This window comes from Camellia sinensis, chromosome 9, assembly GCF_055761805.1.
Source record: "Camellia sinensis isolate YWXY chromosome 9, ASM5576180v1, whole genome shotgun sequence".
NCBI lineage: Eukaryota > Viridiplantae > Streptophyta > Magnoliopsida > Ericales > Theaceae > Camellia > Camellia sinensis.
The window spans coordinates 5714032-5726337 of record NC_138969.1 but is presented as its reverse complement, the minus strand read 5'-3'; the positions used below and the strand labels follow the sequence as shown (position 1 = coordinate 5726337).

Here is a 12306-nt window from a genome sequence, read left to right as displayed (position 1 = left end):
CTGTATAACAAAAGTTAGGGATCTATAATTTTCAAGTCTACAAAGTGACATACATAGACATTCTGTTTAATGGTTTCTTATGCACAAAAATAACTAGGACAGACTTAACAGTCTTGGCAAAATCATTCTTTACAAGAAATAAATGACAGACGTCACTCAATATTTCACTAGGGTATGAAGCATATGCATCCCTATAAGAAACAGCTTTTTTCTGGCATTTTCCCCTACCAAGAGCTGCATGATTCTCAGTCTGATATTTCTCCCACCTACCGGACCAGCAAAAAATGAAGCAATGCAAGAAAAACATTTCACAGGTAACTAGTTACTGAATTCAAGTACCCCTTCAGAGAAGTAAAAACATTATGCTCCATGAGTCCAGGAATTTCATATATGTATGTGTGCCGTGCATTTTTTTAAAAATTCATTATGTTTTCCTATGTCTGACCTTTGGTTAGTGATTAAGAGGACACGACATAAATGTATCTATCATATTGTCATGGAAATCATTTTGGTATTTTAAATTTATATCCTCTTACAAGCAAACTGGTGGTTCACACACAGAACTATAATCATTCATGCAATAGTGGCAAGCTTTTATGTATTCCTCAACAGGAATCAAACACAATTAATAGTAACAGAAAAAGAACGGGCAATGTTAATTTGGGCAGAAAGTAGAAGTGCAAATTGGTTTACTTGGTGCTGGACCTCAATCAGTCATATTTCAAGGCTCCAGTTCTCAATGCAAACAATTGCCATATATAAGAAAATTCATGTACATCAAAATTCAATAGGTACATATTCCAGTACAAACAATGCAAGTAAAACTATTTGATCCTTCAGAAGAGATGGACACATTATCTACGAGATTGAACCTTCAAAGGAAACTATAGATGGCCAAGCAATGCGAGTGAAACTATTTAATCCTTCAGAAGAGATCTGCACATTATCTACCAGATTGAACCTTCAAAGGAAGCTATAGATGGCCAAATTTTATTTGGTTTTTAATATTCTAGTAACTTCCGTTCTTGGGAACTTTTTTCATCAGATTCTTTTTACCATTTTTTCATGCTATGGATTCTTGTGCCCCTATCTACCTCTTTATGTGGTTGGTGTACCTCCAGCACACTCACTTTCTGAAGATGCCAAGAGCATCTTAAAGAAATACATATAGAACTGTTTGATTGTCTTGCTAACACATAATTGGAATAATCCTCAATTGGTGCAGTTTATGATGATACAACCTTGGAGTTAATGTGGCTCAACTAAATCATTTGATACAGTAACCATGTGTCATCATTCATATTGGCCAATGATTCTCAGTTGTCTAATTACCTGGCCTATTGATGGTTGGTGATAGCCTCAAGCTTCCATCTACTAAATATTTTTCTTCAGTTTATTGGTGATTTGTACAAGCTCGTGGAAGTATAGCTATAAGATTCAGGCTTTTTGAGTGTCCATGGTTTGCCCCCTTTTTGAATTTTTGTTAATAAAGTTTCTCTTATCAGAAAAGGAAAAAAAAAAGTCTTGAAGACAGAGAAGACCAATTCTACCATCGATGATCTTTGATGGATCAGTCAGGGATTGGCCAAGTGAGGCGCACAACTGTTAGTTTGGAGTTAAGCATAACAGCCATTTAAAAAGGCCCAAGCAAGCCATCCCAGTGTTGTGCAGCTACTAGAGGCAATTTTCTCATACACGAGAACAAAATTTAAAGAAAGCCAGGGAAAAGCAGCCAGCCCTTAAGAGCATTGGTAACTTGTGTTATGCAATCAGCATGCACAGTCAATAGGCCCAGTAAGAGTACCTTACTGGGTGTTGGCTCGTCTATTCGATATACTCTTTTTTTTTACTGCTCATCTAGTTGACAGGGAGGCTCATCTAGTTGACAGGGAGTACAGGAATTGCTACATAAAACACATAATGGGGTAATTGTACTCTCCTGTGGTTCAATATGATAATCAATATCCAGAAAGGAAATTACAGTGGGACATTCTCACAGAAGTTGGATTAGGAAAATCACAAACCACTAGAATGCATTCTGTTGCCTGTTTTCTTTCTTTCATCAACAATTCAAATCATTCCAATTGCTATTGCATTAAGGTGGCATAGCTGTATTTTTTTGGGGGGCCCATTGGTACGTCTGTACCCTAGGTATAACTCTGAATTTTGCATATACATGTTTTTTATTGCTCTCATATGAGAATGCCTAAGTTAATTAAATGGTTAATAGTTGAGAATGTTTTGTACTTGCTAAAAATGTGACATCAGATTCTAAAGTAATAAGGGTCATATAATGTATTCTAGAACAGTGATGCTCAATGAAACTATGAACAAGTCACCACAATAATTTACTCCTTACCTTAGTCGCAAAAGTCTGCCCCATTCACTTTCTTCAGTACCATTAACTGGATTATCCTCTTTCTTTTTGGAACTTTGTGCACAGGGATCATCAGCAACAACAGGAGGTGATTCAGCTCCCCCTTGTTCTTCAGTTTGTTCCTCATTCCATTCCAACGACTGGTTGGAAAGGATAATGTGGAAATTGATAGCAGGAAACAACAATCAACATGTTAGTATTCTGTAAAACTCAAGTTCAAAAGCTAGTGCTATAGTTCAGTCAGAAATACAAACAAGAGATAGCAGGAGTGATATGGATGCAACTATCTAGCAAAACCCAAAAAAATAAATAGCAAGGTATATGGAGAATCAATGTTTTTCTTCACAGACATGAGAAAAAAAATAAAGAACAGAGTGCCACCAGAAATAGTTTTGGGGAGGAGGGCCCTTGCTCTTTTGTGGATCATTTGGCGAGAGTGGAATAGAACCTTTAAAGGTGTGGAGGTGTCGCTTAAGCTCTAGTGATAGTTTTTGTCTACTTAATACAGTTGGAACTCAAATGGTATTGAGCCATACTTGGATCAATTTTTGGATTTTGTAGGGTCTTTTAAGTAGTTGGGTTGCAAAGTTTGCTATTTTTCTTTCCTAAGGTTTTGGGGATCCTCCTCTTTTAATTTTGTGCTTGGGTGGCACCCTTTGGTACCATTTTGCTTAATGAAATACACACTAGTCAACAAAAACAAAACAAAATAAAATAAAATATTTTCTGATAGCAATGTGAGAACAGCGAGATTATAATCCTAAATATTATATTTATCTCCTGGTCTATGAAATCGTATAGATGACTGACTGCCATCTATACAATTATAGAAAGGCATATGTACAACATTATCAAAATTAGGCCAAGAAACACCACTAGATCAACTTTTTTGCTGGTAAGTGTGTTTTATGTGCCTAGCCTCTGGGGTTGTGAGAGGTTCCATAATTGTGCCTACTTTGTGTGTTTCTTTGTACCTTGTGAGTTTTGACATATCCTCTCGGGTTGTGAGAAGATTTCTTTTTGTAGGTTAGGTAACTTGTGTTGTCTCTCCATGAAGAGCTTTTCATTACTTTTTGGCTTATGTCGTGTGTAAGGTAATGTCTTGAGCTTCATTGTATATCCATCTTTTTTGGTAATGAAATCGCTTTACCAAAAAAATAAAATTTGCAGCACAGAAGGAAAAACAAGCATATTAATTCATATGTGCAAATAGTCATTTGACAAAGATTACTTTAAAAAAATAGACAGTTTGAATTAGGTTACATTCAGGTTGAGTTATACCCAGAGACTTACAAGGAACTCTAACTGAAAATCAGCCAATAATTCAGTACATCATGCTGAGAATATTGAAATATAAAAGTAGATCAACTTTAACATGATTGAAACCAAAGTAAACTAGTTTTGTAGTCACCAAAAAAGAAAAGCAAAAAAAATCCTAACACCCACATATTTAAGTAAATGTATTATCACAAGAATATTTCCGGAAGGGGTGAGACGTATAAACGGTGAATACCAAAGGCAAAATAAAACAAACCAAAACCACCTATATATCTCAACTCTTACTCATTAGCTCCACAAAAAAATCATTGTGTCATTTGCAAAAAGAAAATGGGAAACAAACACCATTGCTCCATCCTTTACTCCCACCCCAAAGCCACTAAGTATCCACCACGAGATGCCCTATCTATCATCTGACTCAAAGTTTCCATAATTAATAAAAGTAAAAAGCCTTCGCCATCTAGAGCTCTCGAAAAAGCCTGTTACCAACCCATTCACTACCTTAGAGATGCAAAATCAAATCCACCTCCACCTCTCACCAAAGTCCATCCTCCGCAAAATATAACATAAGAAATCCCAATTAACATGGTCAAAAGCCTTTCCCAAATCTGACATGCAAATCACCTCGTGAGTTAAGAATCCACGAATTCATTAGCTAGAAAAAGCCACATCCAAGGATTTGCCTTCCCAACAAAAGCATTTTGAGATTGTAATATAATCATCCCAATCACTCTCCTCAATCTCAGAGAAAGGATTTGGCTATGATTTTATACAGACTCCCAACCAAATTGATAGGTTTGAAGCTTAGTTGCAGGAATTGCTCACTAGGGGTGACGTTTCTGTGGTTCAAAGCAAGAGAAAGAATCTTGTTAGAACTACGGTTCAAAGCAAGAACCTTGATAAAACCGTGTCCAGTCCAATTTCAGCAAAAACTAGTTTCTAAAACAGATGCATCAAATTTCGGTTTGCTTAGAATAGTGAAAAAAATAATAGGGTTTCAGTAGTTATTGACAAGACTTTATAGTGAAAAGATAGTAGGATTTCAGTAGTTATTGCCAACAAGTTTAATGCAATACTGATCATGTGTAAAGACAGGGTGCCATTCACCTTTACCGAGCCAAGCATATCATTCTCTAAATCTCCTTCAGCATTATCAGGAGAACCAGATTGGAGATTTGAGCGATCAAGCAATTTCAGGATTGCACTTTCATCCCACACAATCTTGCCACTGCCATCTGTACATTTATCTTTGGACATATCCCCCAGGCCACCAGTTCTCCTTTTATGCTTATGTTCTATATCTGCAACTGCTTCATCCTTGTTGCTGCAGTTTTCACCAATGTCTTTCCCACTGACACTAGAAGGATCATTAAAAAGTTCGTTTTGTTCCCCATCGTAGGATATCTTCCACCTCCTTCTGTGATCCAGGCTTGTTCACAAAAAGTTGATCAAGCATCAGTTTCTTCTTTGCAAGCTGCAAGATACGTTCTTCAACACTAGCACGAACAACAAACCGGTAAACCAAAAGTCTCTTTGATTGTCCAATTCGATGTGCCCAATTCATAGCTTGGATATCTGCATGTGGGTTGAAATCAGAATCGTAGATAATGACAGTGTCAGCAGTTGCTAAATTGATCTCCAGACCACATGAGCATGTTGATAGCAGGAAGACAAATTTACTTTTGTCTTGGTTAAAACGTGCCTTGGCAATCAGCCAGAGAAACAGAGCCATCCACTCTCTCAAATGTATCGGACCCAAATTCAATGTTAAAATAATCCTTAAGGATATCAAGAAGCCGTGCCATCTGTGAAAATATAAGGACTCTATGGCCTTCCCTATGTTACACCTTAAGCATGGAATGCAACAGAGTCAGCCTACCAGAAGCTTTTATCTGCATCTCATGAAGGAATTATTCTGACCCAGATTTAAGCTCAACATTTGGCAAGAGATAAGCATGGTTGCAAGCCTTAACTGCATCACAATATTCTGCAGCGATGTCTTTCCAACCCCTTTACCTATGTTGCGTAAAATCTTATAGTCCTTAGTTAGCAAAAAACGATACAATTCTGCTTGTATGGATGACAACTCAACAGGAACAATTCGTTCAGTCTTAGGGGGTATATTCTCCATGACATCCTTTTTAAGTCTACGAATCATATATGGAGCAACAAGTTTCTTCAGTTCCTTGACCTTTTTTGCAGAGGTAAGATCACTGAATTTCTCCTCAAATGATGGTAGGGAAGGGAATGAAGTGGGTTGCAAGAAATTTAACAAGTTAAGCATCTCGCCTATGTTGTTTTGAAGTGGTGTACCAGTCAACAATAAACGATGCTGGAAAGAAAATGAATTAAGCAAGTTGAAAAGCTTACTGCCTGAATTCTTCAGGTGATGCCCCTCATCAACTACAAGAACTTCCCAAGGAACCGCACGTAGATAAGAGGAATCAGCAAGAATGACTACATAACTAGTTAGAAGAACGTTGAATTTATAAGAAGCTGTTTTCTTATTTAACCCACTTGTATCATTGGCGCCATTCATGCCGGCGAATTATGGTTCTAGCTTTTGCACACCCATGATACTCCACAATATTGAGGTTAGGAGCCCATGATGAAAACTCAGACATCCGGTTAGGCATTGTAGAAATAGGGACCAAAACCAAGCAAGGCAACGTAGCTTTGAACTCAAAATTTAATGATGATATAAAAGCACAAGCTGATACTGTCTTCCCGAGACCCATCTCATCAGCAAGTATTACATTTCTGGATTTGTGCCAGCATTTACGCAACCAATTCAGTGCTTCTAACTGATGTGGAAACAATGCACCTCCTTCTAGCTCCTTTGGTTGCTCGGTGAGAGTAACTATCTCACTTTGTTGACAATCCCCCTTTCCTCTTGGCATATCATCCTTCCTAGCATCTTTTTCCAATGTCCGGAGTTCAAACTGGTTAAATAAATCAATCAGATGGGACATTTTCGCAATTACAGACTCGTCTATTCTTTCCCAAGTGCATTCATCATGAGGAAGATGAGTCCATTTTATAAAAGCTTCATCTGAACCATCTTTGGAGGAACAAAGAGCAATCACCCGCTGAGGCAGCTACCACTGTTCCTCGCAGATATTTATCACTGCTGTCCCATACTTTGCCTTGGAATTATCTAGTTTTCTCTTTGCCAGAACTTTCAGCTGAGATTCAGAAACCCAACTGTCGTGAATATGAGATTTCCCGACCCACTTGACTAAAAACTCATACGAGACTGTTACTACATCAGAGGATGCCAATTCAGCCAACTGAGTTTTATTATCAGGGTTGCCATTCATTCTTATTTCTATGTTTGCCTCCTTTGTGTCTTTGATTTCATGAGAAACAAGGGTTTGACAATTTTTTGAAACCTCATTATCACCATGACTTCTCAAACAAACAGTAGTATTCTGTACTCTGGAAATCTCAGGTGTTTTCTCCAAGACTTCTGCATTCACAACAGAGTCATCTTGATTTTTACCATTTGTGGCTGTAGAACTGGAATCATTGGTATCTCTCCTTGCTGAATCCACAGCCTTCCCTTCTCTAAATTCTTTGGTCACTGATCTTCTATATACTTGTAACTTTTCTACTCTTGTATTGTTGTTTAAGCTTGTCACCTCATCAGAACGGCTGATGATATTCTGAAGGCCCTCAGTGAAATCTTCGGCAGTTCCCCCATCCAAAATCTTGTCACTGTTAGGTTTTTCCTTTGCTACTCTATTTTTCTTGTCCAGAAGTGATAAATCCTCGGAAGGCAAGTCATTTGCAAGCATCAGAGAGATCTCGCATGAGTTCTTGTTATCACCTTGCACTTGGCACCCCAAGACCCGATCAACCTATAATATACATGAGTATGATTTAAGATAAAATAAAATTAACATATATTATGTTATTTCAAAACAAAATATATAAATAACACAAAAAATACACTGACACATAATAATATGGCACAATTATATCTACAAAAAAATTCAACATTTACCACTTGAACTTTACCAGGAACATGGTATTTACAGGTCACTGTGCCATCTACATTTTTTTCTGTTTGCTGTTGATGTGAGGGATCCTCTGCTTCCTCAGCAATAAGCTGCATCAAACAAAAAATAATGTAAATTTAAAATGACAACAAAATTAATATAACTACCATAAGAACTTTAAAGATCATAACATATGACGATCGAGAAGAAATCTGACCCAAAAAAAAAAAAAAAGTAACTAGTAACTGCCACAAATACAGGTTAAGCATGGGAGCTTAAGAAACACAGACACTTCTAAGAAGGTGGCATGTTCGTGTCAAACACCACACTCTTCAGACACTTCCCAACATGTGTAAAACACTCATCTAAACGTGCCCTATAACCCTATTATTGTCTTAATTTTTTTACACTCGGGCAAGTGGGGGACACACATGTCTAATTATTCAACATGCAAATAGTATATGATGCTGAAAAACCCCTCCCAACATGAAAGCACTATAAAAAGTTACTAATAATCATAGGTCTAGCATGCGAAACCTCCCAAATTTTCCTGAACATCCATGCGTTGATGGTGACCAAATTTGATATATTTACATCGTACACGGATAAGAATAAAAGCTACAGTCCAAGACGTGATAAATCATCCATGTGAGGCTAGCTTATATTTACAACCAAGTTACAAATGTAAATTCAAGATCAAGGACAAGCCCAACATAATTAAAAACAATAATATATGCCATATTAACTAGCAATTAGAACTCCATAGCTTCCATATACTGTCGTACTTCAATATATTAAAGAGAAATAATAAAGATACGTAAGTACGTGACACAACATCCTCTTGAAATGCATTAGAAAAGTAAATATTTTAAATTAAGCTTCAATATTTGCGGCATAGAGTAGAATTTCACAAAATGCAAATTAATCAGCGAAGGAAACAATATTTAAACTTGAATGAGCACCACATGATGCGAACATACACATGAAAAGAAAAGAAAAAAAAAATTGATACCTCATCTTTTAGCTGGATATCCACACTCTTGGTTCGAATATCCTCCTTTGACCCAGAAGCAGAAGCCCCATGGTCAGCACTAATATGTTTTCGGTGCAATTTGCTAGTTCTGGTACGTGCAGAATTTGCTTTGGAACGACGTTTACGAGAAAAATCCATGGTGCATTTACCTTCATCAGCCCAAGGCTTCTTTTGAGTGCCACTGATATGAGTCGTATGCTTTCTTTCCTTTTCCTTTTGCATAGCTGCCCCGGAAACAATTTTGTAAACTGGAGATCCATTATCATCAGACATGTCAGGTTTCTTCTGTTGAATTCACCCCATGTGAAGGGGAAATTATCTTGTGAACACACCTTGGTTGGTCAACAAGGAAGTAGGCTACCAACCATGTCAAAGAAGGAGGCTGCCGAAGTCAAGCATGGAGGCTACCCAATGGCACTCCCACCTACTCCAAGGTGTATAAAATGGAATGGTGATGGTGAGTTGTAGACAGGGCAAATGGCAAAACACATTGCTGAGAGAAAGGCACAAAACAGAGAGAGCTAGTGAGAGCTATTTTCTGTTTGTCAGAGAGTGTGAGTGAGTGTGTTATATAGAGAGACAGTGAGTTGAGAGTGTGTAATCTCCTCCATTTGTTGATATATAACAACATCGCTCCCGTGGACGTAGGCCGGTTTGCCGAACCACGTTAAAACTCTTGTGTTTTTGCTTGTGAGTGTCCCCTGGTGTGCCCACGATCCGCAACAATTGGTATCAGAGCCCGGGTGGAGAAAAATCGAGTTTTTTCCGAAAGTGTCCAGATTTCGAAGTGGTCGAAATCCACTTTTGAGCATACCAGGAGGAAGGTCAGGAGGAGAGGAGTCCAGAACAGCAAAAACAGAGCCCAGAAGCCTCTCCACGCGCCCTCACGCGCTCCTAGAAGTTGGCGCGTGAGTCACAGTCTCGACACGCGCCACACGCGCCGTTAAGGCACCCGGCGCGTGGTCCCACTCTCATCCACGCGCCACACGCGCTGACGGAGGAAGAAGACGAGTGGGGGAAGGCGCGTGTAATACACGCGCGTACCACGTCAGCCGACACGTCAGCCACGTGTCAGACACGTGTCAGCCCAGTCAGCCTGAGCCGCTGACCAAGCCGGGTTGACCAGCCGTCAAGCCGCCGTTGACCGCGCCGCCTGCGCCGTTGACCGAGCCGTTGACCTGCCAAACCGGAGGAATTATCTGGTGCTTCTCAGGCGCACCAGATTCAGCAAATCTGAACCGTTGAAACTGTTTTGGCTAGATCTAGGCCATTCGGAGTCCGTTTTTGGCGATCCAATAGTGAGTCCCAACTATTTGGAGTATTCCGAACACATCCGTACGGTTAGTTTTTGAATCGGAGGCATTCAAACTCTTTTGGCTAGATCTAGGCCATTCGGAGTCCGTTTTTGGCGACCCAATAGTGCGTTCCAACTATTTGAAATATTCCGGACCCATCCGTACGGTCAGATTCTTACATCGAAATTTCTTTAAAAAGGGAAGAAATTTACAATGGCAGGAAAAGGCGCAAGTTTCATGATTGAGCCTTTTAATGGTAGTAATGACTTTACCCTGTGGCAGCAAAGGGTGAAAAACATTTTAACACGAGAAGGTCTGGTGAAAGCTCTTCTCAAAAAGTCCAACAAACCGGAAGACATAAAGGATGACAAGTGGGAGGAGTTGAGGGAATTGGCAAACAGTACAATTCAGTTGTATCTCGGGAACAACACACTCCGGGAAGTCATCAGTGAAGTAGATCCGGCGGAGCTATGGGCAAAGTTAGAGATGAGGTACAAGTCAAAATCTTTGACAAACCGGTTATCTCTAAAGAGGCAGCTATATACACTTAGAATGCCAGAAGGTGCGAACCTCACAGAACATCTGGACGAGTTCAATAGGATCACAATGGAATTGGACACCATTGGAGACAAGACCCAGGAGGAAGATAGGGCTATGATCTTGCTGGTCTCTCTACCTGCATCATATGAGCATCTCAGGACAACTCTATTGTACGGGAAGGATGCTCTTGGACTGGATGAGGTGATTGCTACGCTCATTTCTCATGAGTCGATGAAGAAACAGGAAGGTAGTAGTAGCAAACACCCAGAAGGAAATGCCATGGTTGCCTCAGAAAATGAGCAAGGCAGAGGTAGGTCCAATGATAGACGGGGTAGATCCAAATCAAGAGGACGTTCGCAATCAAGGTCAGGCTTCAGGAGAAAGTGTTATTACTGTGATCAGGAGGATCACCTCATAAAAGACTGTTCAAAGCTCAAGGAGGACAAAGCACAAAAGGAACAGGCGAGCTCATCAAATGTCGCTGCTGCAGTAAATGCTAAGGATGAGTATGCATTTACAGTTTCGTCGAGTATGACGAAACCTGACTGGATCTTAGATTCCGGAAGCACATATCATATATGCATGGATAAGAAACTTTTTTCTACCTACCAAGCCAATGATGGAGGTATTGTTCGAGTGGCTAACAACACTGTGAGTAAGATTGTTGGCATGGGAACAGTACGGCTGAGAATGGAAGATGGAAAAATTTTCACGTTGGATGGAGTCCGACACGTGCCAAGACTGAAGAAGAATCTAATTTCCTTAAGTATGCTAGACATGAAAGGTTATAGCTTCACATCTAGCAAAGGAAATCTCAAAGTCATCCATGGAGATACGGTGATGCTACATGGACGACTGGAGGGGAATCTGTACAGGCTTGTGGAGAAGGTTGTGACAGACGGAGCTACTGTCACTTACCGGGCAAGACGTACAAGACATGCACAGAAGAGACATAGGGCCCAGCAGACATGGCAACCAAAGTGTACAAGAACGCATGGAGGCAGTTCGGAGGTGCACAAGACGGAGCCATTGCGGCCAATTCTAAAGACAGCTCAGAGCAAAGAGACCAAGACAGCAAAGCATGTCCCAGGAAAGAAAGTTTCTTTTGCTCCTGAATTAGAGACATATTGGGATCTCTCCAAGACTGGATGGAAGGGAGAGATGCCATCTCAAAGAGTTGCAAAGTAAAGCTTTGCATGGCACCCCAGTGAGGGGGTGTCGGGCACTCCAGGCGAGGGGGTGCAAGCATCTCAGTGAAGAGATGCAGACTTTGTTGAATTTGGGCGTGACAAGATTAGCAGCAGTGTGTGCAGTGGATCACCTCACATGGGTTGAGGGGGTGATTTGTTGAATTCACCCCATGTGAAGGGGAAATTATCTTGTGAACACACCTTGGTTGGTCAACAAGGAAGTAGGCTACCAACCATGTCAAAGAAGGAGGCTGCCGAAGTCAAGCATGGAGGCTACCCAATGGCACTCCCACCTACTCCAAGGTGTATAAAATGGAATGGTGATGGTGAGTTGTAGACAGGGCAAATGGCAAAACACATTGCTGAGAGAAAGGCACAAAACAGAGAGAGCTAGTGAGAGCTATTTTCTGTTTGTCAGAGAGTGTGAGTGAGTGTGTTATATAGAGAGACAGTGAGTTGAGAGTGTGTAATCTCCTCCATTTGTTGATATATAACAACATCGCTCCCGTGGACGTAGGCCGGTTTGCCGAACCACGTTAAAACTCTTGTGTTTTTGCTTGTGAGTGTCCCCTGGTGTGCCCACGATCCGCAA

General features: G+C 40.1%; 1 pseudogene across 1 annotated transcript; it reads right to left on the bottom strand.

Annotated features, from left to right (window-relative positions):
* Positions 1–228: 228 nt before the first annotated feature.
* Positions 229–8970, bottom strand: LOC114261594 (protein CHROMATIN REMODELING 4-like; annotated as a pseudogene). The gene is made up of 5 exons (XR_014339345.1): positions 8669–8970; positions 7662–7766; positions 4763–7515; positions 2360–2517; positions 229–266 (listed from the first exon to the last, which is right to left on the bottom strand). The product of XR_014339345.1 is annotated as a protein CHROMATIN REMODELING 4-like (transcript).
* Positions 8971–12306: the final 3336 nt, after the last annotated feature.